Source organism: Clytia hemisphaerica, unplaced genomic scaffold, assembly GCF_902728285.1.
Source record: "Clytia hemisphaerica strain Z4C2 unplaced genomic scaffold, Clytia hemisphaerica genome assembly, whole genome shotgun sequence".
Classification (NCBI taxonomy): domain Eukaryota; kingdom Metazoa; phylum Cnidaria; class Hydrozoa; order Leptothecata; family Clytiidae; genus Clytia; species Clytia hemisphaerica.
The window spans coordinates 127,724-140,492 of record NW_027103590.1 but is presented as its reverse complement, the minus strand read 5'-3'; the positions used below and the strand labels follow the sequence as shown (position 1 = coordinate 140,492).

At 33.8% G+C, this 12,769-nt stretch overlaps 1 protein-coding gene across 2 annotated transcripts in view; it reads left to right on the top strand.

Annotated features, from left to right (window-relative positions):
• LOC136801508 (uncharacterized) overlaps positions 1-12,769 on the top strand; it is a 59,888-nt gene that overhangs the window by 14,610 nt on the left and 32,509 nt on the right. The window lies entirely within an intron of this gene.

Here is a 12,769-nt window from a genome sequence, read left to right as displayed (position 1 = left end):
CTGAATCTTGCATCTTGGAATGTTTTAATGGCATCAAAACCAGACAGTGTCAATCGAACGAATCGAATGAGCCCAATTGAACATAATTGAATAATTTCAATTGGATTGTGTCGAACGCAATCGAATCGCAATCTAATATTTTCCCCATGATTTGACGTTCAATTGTTTTTCAATTGTAGCGTCAACTGCTCTTAACTTTTGGGAGGATTGGTCGAAACATGCCCTTGGGACTGTTGATATCTAACCTGTATTTTCACTTACTGTTAAATCTCTTTGACAACAAATTTGTTTTGATAACTCCACCAAGTTTATCACTCATACTTTCTGTAATACAGGGTTCAGACAGACCCTGGAAAACCTGGAAAACCTGGAAATATGATAAATTTTCAGAAAAATCAGGGAAACTCAGGGAAACCCAGGGAAAAATTTTTTTTTTTCCCAGTCTGCTCAGGGAAACTCAGGGAATTTTATTTTTTGAAGAATGAATTTAAAAAATTTTAAATTCTTTCTTAGATTCATTTAGATTTTTGCTAACAACAAAACTTACTCCAATCAGTGTCATAATACATTGGCACTTTTGGCTAATTTACAATCTTTCAAAAATTGAAGTTCGAGCGAGAATGTCAATTTTTAGGCCTTCAACTTGATTTCATCGAGTATTTCGATCTGGGAGGGATTTATTGGTTTCTACAGGGGGGCATCGAGTCAGTGTACTGGCCCATAGCTGGTGGGGTGGTGTATTTTTTAGGTTAAATTGAGTTAGTACAGTGTACTAAAAGGGTGGTCCTCTGAGAAAAATACAATAAAAAAGTTAGTACACTGTACTAAAAGGGTGGTCCTCTGAGAAAAATACAATAAAAAAGTTAGTACACTGTACTAAAAAGGGTGGTGTTCTGAATTGATACACACTGAGAAGTTAGTACATTGTACTAATTTCAGTGGTAAAAACACACAAACCCAATGAATTCCCATGTATATTTGCCCTAATTTGCCAGGTGCAAGCTGGTCCGAGACCTTCAAGTCAAGGCTGGTTAAGCTATACAAATTGATACACTAATTTTCTCCCAATGTTTCCTGTTTACTTGATTGGATTTGTTTCAGAGTCGCAGAATGCGCAAGTGGAGACCGGCTTTAAGTCCAATCTTGTTTACGTTTTCTTTAAGGCCCTATCTACATTATGGCAACAACAAGAATGTGTAAACGTTCGAATCGAAGCTTTCAAGTTTTGTAAAAACAAATGTTTCATGTTTTTTAGTAACCTTGTTGAATTGATGTTAATTGAAGAAAATCTGTATATAAGTGAAATCACCGGGGGGAGGGGGTGAAAACGACCGTACGTTCGGCCAAAGATCAGGTCTCTAAAATCGGTCCCTTACAGTACAGGAAAAATTTGGCTGAAATTCGAATTTTTTTTGCCCTTTTCAGGGCAAAATTTTTTGAAATTTCTCAAATTTTACCTCAAAATTTGGTATTTTATAAAATTTTACACCCTTACAGTGCACTTTTTCCTACTTGCTCACAAATCAACCCTTACAGTGCACTTTCCAAAGTCCAAAAAACCTACCCTTAAGGGCCGCACATCCGGTAGGTAACTTACCTAGTACAGTGTACTAAAAGGGTGGTATCAAAAATCCGGTCATGGAGAAGTCAGTACAGTGTACTGAAAGGGTGGTAATAAAAATCTAGTTGTGGAAAAACGCCAGTACAGTGTACTAAAAGGGTGGTATCAAAGCTCCGGCTGTGGAAGAAAGTTAGTACAGTGTACTAAAAGGGTGGTGTCAAAGCCCCGACCGTGAAAAAAAGTTAGTACATTGTACTAAAAGGGTGGTGTCAAAACCCCGACCGTGAAAAAAAGTTAGTACAGTGTACTAAAAAGGGTGGTGGTCTAATTGTTTGGAAAAAATCCAAAAATCAAGTTAGTACCCTATGGTCCAGTACACTGACTTGGTACCCCCCCCCTGGTTTCTAGGCTATATTTCAAGCCCTACTGGACCATTTTTGAACTTTTGGATCCTCAGATCCTAAGGTCCTAAGTGTTAAGTCTAGCGTTAAAACTCAGAGTTAAAACTCTACCCTTTCAACCTACTTTAGAGCACTTACAAATCGATTGTGGTTTCAAAACACCCCGGTGAATTTCCCTTTTGTGCCAAGTATTTTGTCACTGATTGTAGTTTTAAAAGATACTAATTTAGGTAGATTGTTGGCAGAGATATATTTTTTGTCTTGAAAATATGCTGGAATGTGTTCGTCTTCAATTTTAGTGTTGTGTTTGCAGTAGTTTATTCCATTTATCTAGATGATAGGTGCTAATCAAGTAGATTGTTGTGTTGACAGAGAGAAAGACGCTTACTAATAAGGTTTTATTTTTACCTTAGTTAGGATTACCTTTTGTTTGAAAATTATATACGCATAGTTGGTATTGATTTTTCCGTCAGTTCATTGCTTCAAAACTTAAACTTGAGTCCAATTTTATAAAAAATGAACTACCGATGGATTCACAAGTGGTTCTTCTTCAGGTCTAGAAAGCCTAGGTATATACCAAAATATGAATTTTTATGCATTCTCTTTTAGTTTTGTTTTCAAGACAGTGTAAAATTTTCAAGGTCTAGGGTTTAAATACCTTAAATATGAACGTTTTGGGACTTCAAAGTCCACCATTTTCAACATTTTACTGCATAAAATTTGAAAAACTTTAAGACTCAAATCTAATTTTGTTAAGGCTTTTTAAGCTCTGAACACGCGCCTGTATTTGCAGTTTTCTCAAAATGGAAAAAACAGATTTAAAAGTTTTTTTAGTTTTAAAGTGTTTATTCATATGCAGTATTTGTAGCTTTAATTTTTACCTTAGGTTCACCATTTGATTTGTGTGCCTTTTGTTTAAAGATACATCTCTTTTGACTCTGCTTAGTTTTTATGGTTTGCTTGATACTCAGGGAAAAAAAAGCTAAAATGAGGAATTTCTCAGGGAAAAAACCTTTGAAAATTGATTAAAATTCAGGGAAACTCAGGGAATTTTATTTTCGAAGGTCTGTCTGAACCCTGTAATATAACATGTCATGATAACTTTCACTGATAGCGTGTCCTTTTTAACTTTTTTGTTTTCATTCAAAATGACCGGACGCTGATTGGAGAATTAGAGAACACCCGCCGCCTAACCGCCTATTGCCCAATGAGATTAACAAATAACGAGTGTGTAACTTACTGTGCGAGTGACATCAAACGCTCCATTGTTTTACCACTAATTTGGTCAGTGAAAAGGTGGCCGAATATAGCAGATGGATCAGCAAAAAGGTCTGACCAACACAACATAACATTTCCCTTTTCCAAAATGTTTTGAGCCTGTGACCAACTCTTTTGAATTTTAAATGTTTCTTACTCATTGACAGTCAGTTACATCAAAATGCCTCGAAAAAGTCAATATGAAAATTGCGTAATCAGAGAACGTATGTCTCGCTCATTATAAAAAAGCCGAGACACACTTTCAATAATAGACCTTTTTTCAAAGAGGACGTCCTGTTGAATAATTATGTACTCCAGCCATAAAAACAATGATAGAGCCATGTATAATTACTTTATCATGCATATTGTAATAATTATGCATGGTTTTATCATTGTTTTTCTGCTGGACTACATAATTATTCAACAGGGTGGACTCTTTGAAAAAAGGTCTATTGGATTGTAACATCGAGTTAAGTCTCTTTTGTTAAGTCACCAGGGGGTAAATAAAACAGACCTTGATACATTTGTCGTTCGTTTCAACTCGACGATTCGTTTAAAACTCAGCCTCCTCTAAATATTTGGGGTAGGTAAAATATGTACAAAGAAATTCATACTTTTCCAACCCGGCGAATCTTTAAAAAAGAAGCGAATAATAAAATATAATTACCCTTTCCAAATAAACCTCCTCGGTGGCGAGCGTAGTCTACTCTGACGTAATTGTAAAATTTATGTGATGTGAGTTTGACATATACTCTCTGTGTATTTACGTTTGTTGTAATGTAATGTTGTTTGGGGAATTTTGAAGTTCTCTGGAATTTCGATTGCATTTATTCAGGTTGATTTTTTATGACTTCTAAGGGGCCATTCAAAAAGTACGTTCGTCCAAATTTCCCTATTTTCAGAACCCCCCTCCCCCCTTGTTCGTCAGCGTTCGTTTTGAAGTACCCCCCCCCTTTGTACGTTCGTTTTTATCTCAAATTTTTACCCCCCCCGTTTTTGCTCTCTTATTATCTAATAATTACTAAACAATTATAACATACACAATTGTTTAGGGGATTAACAATTATCTTCGGTTATCGATTCAAAGAAAAAATGTAATTAGGAGATAGATAGAAAAAGATTTTTCATAGACTAAGTTAAAAGTCACGCTTGTGACAAGCACCCTCCGCAAAAGCGAACGTACACAGATCAACTTAACCCCCCTCCCCCCATTCGTTTTCGTTCGCTTTTTTGCTGACCCCCTCCCCCCCCCTCGGCGACGAATGTACTTTTTGAATGGCCCCTAATGGTACTTTTTCTAACGAGTTTGATTACTCTGTTCTCACACTTATGTCTTTTTTTTTGCGTCCTTTTCCGTGATTACTTTTATATTTTTAAAGACAGGTAAGAAGGCATATTGATGTAACTGACAGTGCTGAGTCAGAATTTGAATGTTACCAAGCTAAGAAGTCCTCTTTTAAAATAGTTGTTTGAGAGAACGCAGCAGTTATTTGAATAACTAATTAGAGTCTTGCTTACTGTGCGATTTTGAGCTCAATTTTTTTTGTAGAAAAATTGCCGTATTGATCAAAGAAATTTACTTTACTTGCAATTGATAGAAGTAGGGCTTTCAAAGTTTGTAAAATATTATAGCGGCTATCATGAGTAGGGGGGGATGTTAGGACTAATTTTTTAAGCCCATTTGTCAAAATTTGCCTTTGGGTATAAAAAGAAGAAAAATTCATTTAAAAACCCCGTGGCACTTTTTTCAAGGTTGCCACGGGTAGGGTGCCACCGACAGCAAAATCGAAATTTCAAAAAATTTTAAAACATAGTGAAGTGACCTCATTTGAAAGGTATTTTCATGCTGATTAAGAAAATCAATATTGTAAGGGTGAAAAACACTCTAACAAGAAGTAACTTAAGAAAAACGATCAAAAAATTGCGTTTTTAGCAAAATCCTCAAAATTTTGCCAACTGTCGGAAATTACTTTTTGTGACAGTGTTATTCAACCTCATTATATTGACTTTCTTAATCAGCATGATTAATACCTTTCAAATGAGGGTCACACTTCACTATGTTTTGAAAATTTTTGAAATTTCGATTTTGCTGGCGGAGCGACGGTGTCACCCTGCCTATGGCACCCTTGAAAAGGGTGCCACAGGGTTTTAACATGAATTTTTCTTCTTTTTATACCCAAAGGCAACTTCTGACAAATGGGCTAAGAATTAATGCCATTTTTGCAAAATAACACCCCCCCCCCTATCATGAGCTAAATCTTGCTACCATTTTCAACTTTCCCTAAACTTGCCCTCCTCCAAAATGAAGAAAAATAAATCAGCAACCACGATGGGGCCTATGGCATCAACTGCGGGGCAAATTACCAAAAATTACACCCTTGTTATTGGTTTTTATAGAAGTGTTGGGAAATTTGACAGTGGGTGCTCTGTTATTCTCCGATCAGCATTGTCATTGGCAATTTTGAAGGAAATAGAAAAATTAAAGTGGGTGCGCTAACAGTGAAAATTTATTTGTTGTGGTCTCTTTGCAGAAATGTTCGCTCAATTGTGTTGTTAAATGCTGAGAAACAAACATATCACTGTGTACCCTACTGAATTACTCCAGCATTTATTTTGTTGATTATCATGTCTTTTATATATATAATTGATTTAAGTCTTTAAAACAGCTTTTACCTAGGGGTCGGATATTTTATCTCGTTTGTACTGGGTAGAATAGAAAGAAATGTATTCAGGCCATATTTTAGAAAGGCAGGGCAGCGTCCGTTGGTGGTAAAAAAAGGCACTTTTTCTCGTGTTTCTCCACTGAAAAGGCTGTTTTTACCAAAACTTTAGTCCTAAATTTTTTCCCCGTAATTTTCAGTTTCTCTTAAAAAATAGTTCAAAATCACCTAAAATCTACTAAATTCTCCTAAATTTTGATCAAAACAAAATAGTAGCAACCCTTATACACTTATACACTTATAATAATATTTTAAAATGTGTCATTTTTTCAGTGCCAGAGTTTTTAATTATCCAACTACACATGGCATCGCATCTAGCAAAAGGTCTATTTGGTGTGACTAACTGATTCGAGCCAGGCCAACCTCAAAAAATTTATTTAATTTGAAGAACAATGTTCCAAGCAAAAATCTACAACTACAGGGGAGAACACCCCCACCTAGATCTATGCACTACCGGATAGGCTATTCCTGGGAAATTTTGCAGGACCTAAAACACTGATCCATTTATACATAGTTAGGGATCATTTTTACTTTACTTTAGCGTGTTATAGAGGCCTAACAAGTCGAAGCCTGTTCTCTGGAGTTTTATAAAATAATGACAAATTTTGGTTGGTTGATAAGCTGGCTGCGGCAAGTTTTATTTTGGTTCAAGCTTTTAAAACAATTTAATTAAAAAATTGACTGAGGTAACTCCCATCCTTGTTACATTCCGTAGATCACTGATGCTGTTTTTCAGAAACCTTGATTTCTTATTGTATTTTTTTTTTAACTGGCAGGAGTAATTTGTTATCCAATAGGTGGTTGTGTACTCAAATGACTATATACTGTACATGCTGATTATAATTGAATCAAAAGTAAAATACACATCAATATCAGTATAGCTCTAACTCTTCTTTTATTACCTTCTGGTCTTTGTTATACACAAAGCGAGCTGTTGAAAAAACACACTTTAAAACACATTCAGAATACATAGCGTCAACCGCTGTCAATTAAATCAGCAAATATTTTAAACTAGATATAGGACTCGGGGCTGCTTAAAACACTTTTGATATTTAGGACCTAAATCTTTGGGGGATCTATTTTTTTGCTTGGGACCTAGACCTTGCTGACCGTATGGAATATTGTTTGATAACTTTTTCGAGCTCTAGAAACATTTTCCTTTGAAATTAAATTCAAATTTTTTGAGGGTTAAACTGTCATCACTAACCTATAAAATGTAACCTGCAACCACTACTATGTTTTTTATTGACTGTCAAATACAGGTTATTGACAAAATTAATTTTCCATTAATTTTTGTGAAAACTGAAATGATATATAAACCTTCAATATTTACAGTAAATTAATTTTTTGCATTAACTTTCACTACTTATATTATATTGACAGTTGGCATCAAAATAATTGAAAGGGAAACCGAAATTACAAAACTCTGTAAATCTATGGTCATTCTTGCCAATATCTTTTGATATACTTCATAAGATATGTAAAAAGTTTGTTAAAACACTTTGGTTTGGGATTGTTTTAGCTTCAAAAGTCTGCAAGCTTCTTTCTGTGAAGATACTTTAAAGAGAAGAAATTTTGGCGGATGAGCCCATTCGTCAATTTTGGCATTGCTGGGTATGCACTAAAAATATTTGATATAAAAGGCGCGTTTAATGTCCAAAATGAAGTCCAAAGTAAAATTGCTTTTTCCCTTTTTTAAACATTTTTGCAACAAACTTGAATGCAATTCAAGAATTAAGATTCAATAATCAAAGACGAATTGTAACTAAATCTCAAACGAGCAGGAAAATTCAATTAATATTTTATTGGTTTGATTGGAACTTTGCCATTCAATAACCTCACAATCTGTATTGAAGCCTTAAAGCTAGCATCACAAGTTATCTTAGAAAAAACATTTTTACTTTGTTATTCTGCACATTAAAATAAAAGACCAGCAACATCCTCACATTAATCCTCAACAAAAACTTGGATGTATTTGTTTTTGAAAACGACTGTATGTGCAGCCAAATAGACGGATCTCAAATTTGATCCTTCTAGTGCAGAGAAAATTTGATTAAATTTGTGCAAGAAATCAAACCTTGCCCACAACCATTGTAGTTTAATGTGTTTTTCTTCACTCAAATCTCTTTCCAGTCGAAGCTTAAAAGATCTTGTCTAAAAAGTTTCTTGGAATTCTTCATTAAATCCACCTGCTGTTATCTCATGAAAAGCTTCTATTCCAAAAAATAAAAGGAAAAAAACAATGACAACGAAAAAGAAAATTTAATGTTTTTCCAATCATAAAAAGACCTTCTGTTTTTGCAATGACTATTCATTCTCCTTCGTTTCTAATTCATTAGTTAGACATTTGGATAGGTTGGGAAAAAAGAATCCCATAATCTGTCCATGATGAATCCAGCTATGAAAAGTGCTTTATCATTAAGAACTTGATTGCTTTCTGTTTGTCCATCAACTCTTCATTTTTCCAAGAAAACTTAAACTTATTATAGAAAAAATTATGTAAGAACGCAAGACTGAAACTGAAAGACAAATTTTAAGAAAATCACAATCATCCATCAAGCACTACGTACAGTTTGAACAGTTTTTACAAATGTGAAAGCAAGAAGATCACAAGAAAAGGACACCTGAGCCGAAAGTCAAAATTCCCTGGTTATGAGGGAAAAAAGTAGTGTCCCTTGCATTCAATGGTTTTTCCCTTAATTCCATTTGCATTTAGTGTGCACTGATGCTTTTTTCTATTATTACTTTTTTCAAGGAGTAGTATAAATTTTATAGGTCGTAGAAATGTAATTCAGAGCAACGAAATTTTCTTTTTAGAACGAAAATAAAACAACAAGAAAAACAAAAAATAATTTCTATCCTTTGAGACTTCTTTTTTGACACACGTGTTCTTCAGAATCCCCTGACTCCAACTATATTTTAATTACTTTTCACATAGAATAGTTGTAATAGAAGGTACCTTAAAAATCTTGCTAGAGGCTGTAAAACAAACTAGAATTCTGTGACCAAAAGGGCTTAAAGTACCAACAATGTTTTTGACTTTTTTTGTAAAATAATGTAAGCACAATAGAACTCAAAATAGAAAATAAGGACAGTTTAAGAACAACCCTTATTCTTAAATAGGAAAGGAAATTCAGAGAATAAAACAAAACTCCAAAAGTTGAGCTTGAATAAAAATTTACTGGCTCTTAGAAAGAAATAGTGTAGCCTATTTTAAAGGATACCAGAGAAATTCCCACCGAATATGACCAATAAAACAGTCTAGTCTTTGCCTTTATCTCAACAAAAAACGTAGTTAATGCTACTTCAAGTTAATTGCTTGTACATAGCCCTAATTGCTACAGTTTTCGAAAAAACAGTTTTTCCACTTCCTCCCCCTTTTATTAATGTTGGTGTTGAAGTCGCGTGAACGTGCAAATTTTCAACTCCAACATTGGTTTTAGGGGGAGAGGGGGACTTGCTGGTGAAAAAGGGTCCTTACACCAGTTCTGACCATGATTGTTCAATGTGTATTTCTTCAAGACACCAAGCAATCCATCCTTCTTAAAGCTCTTCTTACGACTAAAATGATTATTCACTGCTCTGCTTTGGTCTTTATACTATGTGTAATTCTTAGTAAATTAGGTGAGGTGATATTTCTGTTAAGTGCCTACTACTTAAAATGTTTGATTGACGTCATCTATTTGATTGCGTTATCTTTTGCGTGGTGATAAATTCGTCGTTATGGTGAGAAGGTTAGAAAATGGTTATGAAGTGTCAAAGAAAAGACTTTTTTATAAGAAATTCAACTTTAGATTTGTATTTCTATGAAAGATTTGAATTTAGATTGAATATTGAAGAAGGGATTGGATTACTTAAGTGTGATATACTTTCAAAGCAAGTTATACCCATGCTCCTTCTATTACGCCCTTAGCTTTACTCCAAATTATATTTCAATCTTCCTTCTAATTCATGAATTAAAGATAAAAATGTGGAACATTTTTGTAAAGAATGATTGTGAAATAACTTGTTAAACATGTTTGCTTAGATAGGTAATATGACTTTATCGTGATGTTTAGTATGGCCAATTAGTTCATTTTATTTATTTATAAGAACTTATCTCAAAAAAAACAAACAATGTAGATTGAATAGCTCATGCCATTTAAAGGTTCTACAGTACTAGAGCTCCCAAAACATTAGAATGCTGTTATCTTTTTGGCCAGAACAAGCCTTATTTTGAAAATTCTTGTTGAAGCTCGACTTTTTTTGGTGCTTTAAAATTGTTCCCATCTTGTTTTCATTTTTAGGGAATAATTTATTCACTTAAGCTTTCATACCAGATTTTTACATACCGATTTTTAACCTAGACGCTTAAATTGCTTGAAATTCAGAAATTCCAGTCTCAGCACTGGTTTTAAATTGTTCTTATCTTTTGACAGTTTCGAGTCTTACTAATTGTTCTTATAAAACCTTACCTTTTGTTTTCTTACAAAGAAGAAAATTACCAATCCCATTACAAAGGATGGGAAATTCTTTGAAATTCCTTAACTTGCACTCATAAAGATTAGTAATTTTTTAAACAACTACAAGGCTTATCATGTGTACATTGTGTGACAGATCATTTCTAGGAAGTATTATTTTCAGTTACTTAACTAGTAATATTTTTTTCATTGCTTTGTTGTTTTCACAAAACTGAATCATCGGCACTCCAAAGTCAACAACACCACTTAAATCTATTAACAACAAAATTTCACTAACAAGTAGAATACGTACATACTGACTTTTTTCATAAGAACAATTTTATGAAGAGTGCGAGTTTCGATATTGGTCAAATCTTTATAAAAGCAAATTAAGAAATAATCATAGCTACAGATTTTAGAAATGGCTAAGAAGGTGCTGGTTTAAGCCCCCTTTTTAGTCAATAAACATAAGCATAGCTAAGGAACATTTTGAAATAAAACGGTTTTGGGACGCTCCTAAATACTAACGACCAGTCCTTTATCTAGTAAATAAATGGAACAATCAGGAATGTCGTGAACGTTCAAGAACGTTTCGAATCGTTCGTTTATCTGGACCGTTCCATTTTATTAGTTTTTACAGTCGCCTTTGGTGACACATTTAAGCTAGGAAACAACGAAGAATAAGAATAGTCCTTCGTGTATCTAGCTGAAACTGCCTCTTATTTTTGTAACACTTGGCAATGATACCTTTTTCAGAAATACATCTCGAATCAACAAACTCGTGCTTAGAATCAACTTGCCAACAGCCAATATATTCGTGCTCCTATTTCAGTTGTTCTTATTCATATTTTTGCCAATTATATTTAAACATTTCAAGCCAAATAACACTTGATATTCTGCCAAGTCCATTCTTCAATTTTTCTCTAGTCATTCTAACATGGTGGCCACGCTCCTGGAAATTCCTGGAATATCCTGGAATTAATGTTTTCTCCTGGAAAGTCCTTGAAACTCCTGGGATTTCTTGTAATTTTTCAAAATGTCCTGGAATGTCCTGGATATTCTAAATTCTTTGAATATATTTTTTTTTCAATCGACTTTTTCGTTTCGCATTCTAAAATTGGAAAAATCTTGACTATGTATCTGTTGTTATAATCTATTTCTTTTTCTTATTAGCAATATCTTGACTGCTATCTGATATTTTCCTTGCTGAGATAGTAATATTTTATTTTTTTATCCTGGAAAATCCTTGATTTTTTCTGTTTAATGCTTTTTTGTCCTGAAATATCCTGGAATTTGATGATCTAAAGTCCTGGAAAAAGTCGAAATTTGTCCTTGAAAGTCCTTGAAAGTCCTGGAATTTGAAAAAAATAATTCTGTGGCCACCATGTCTAACACCCCTACAAGTTAAATCTTTCCCCATGACAATTCAATATTTGAACAGAATTTGAACAACAGTGAACAGTGAAACTAGCTTAAACAGCGAAAGAGATTTTCCTTACGTTTTGACCTGTTTGAATTACTATTTCAAAATCAGAGAATTTTGTTTAGAATTCGGACATTAAATGATTGATAGAGTCATGCTTGGAATTTAAATAATTTACTTAATAAATCAACTTTCAAATGAAAGTAATTAGCTAAAAGGAATATTTGATTTGTAAGTACTTTCCAATATTACATTACAAAACTATCTAGTTTCGGATTCATTGGTTTTGTATGTTTTATACTTCAAAATAAATCATCATACATTTAAAAATCAATAGTCAGGGAATTCTGGATCGAACTTTAACTCCTTGTTTATTTATTATAGGGCAAAACTGTTCAGATTTTAAAGTAAGTTTTTCCCAAGAAAGCAATCCTCACAGTGCACTTTGGGAAGCTTGTAACAATGAGTTATTGACCTCAATCCCCCTCGGGAAAAATTACAAAATACGACCGAAATATATTGACTGATAACAAGAGTACAACGACATTATACACTTATATCTTATAAGACCAGTCACAACACTCACCTCGGTTCAATAAAAGAATCTTGGACCATTTACGCGTAGTATTCGATTTAACGTAACATACTTTTTGATCTGAACAAACGCACATCAACAAACTTAAATGTTATATCAGTGTAAAAAACACTTTTACAACTTCCTTTTCAATTTCCTGTGCCGTTAGTTTTATGAATGACTGTTCTTTGGAAGTCATAATTTCATATTTGCTCGTTTTCCTGTTTTTGCGGTAGTAGAACCCAGTCCCATGTAGAATTTTGAGAACATAGAAACTTTTCTTGTATAGGCCTTGTGTAGGATATTTGATAAGCTTCGACTGTTTTTAGGTTGATTTTAGTTCTATTTTCTGTGAAAGATGACTACCCTTCAAATTAAAGGCTCTGGTTTATAC